Consider the following 202-nt stretch of genomic DNA (forward strand, 5'->3'; position numbering starts at 1 on the left):
GATTGATCATCTTGGTGGATTTTTTCCTTTGATGAGTATGAAGTTTCTTTCCCCATATCTTTTGATAACTTTTGGTTCAAAGTCTATTTTGTTTGATATTAGAATGGTTACTCCAACTTGTTTCTTGAGACCATTGTTTAGAAAATTTATTTTCAGGCTTTTACTCTGGGGTAGTGTCTATACTTGACACTGAGGTATACTT

This window comes from Mus caroli, chromosome 4, assembly GCF_900094665.2.
Source record: "Mus caroli chromosome 4, CAROLI_EIJ_v1.1, whole genome shotgun sequence".
Classification (NCBI taxonomy): Eukaryota; Metazoa; Chordata; class Mammalia; order Rodentia; family Muridae; genus Mus; species Mus caroli.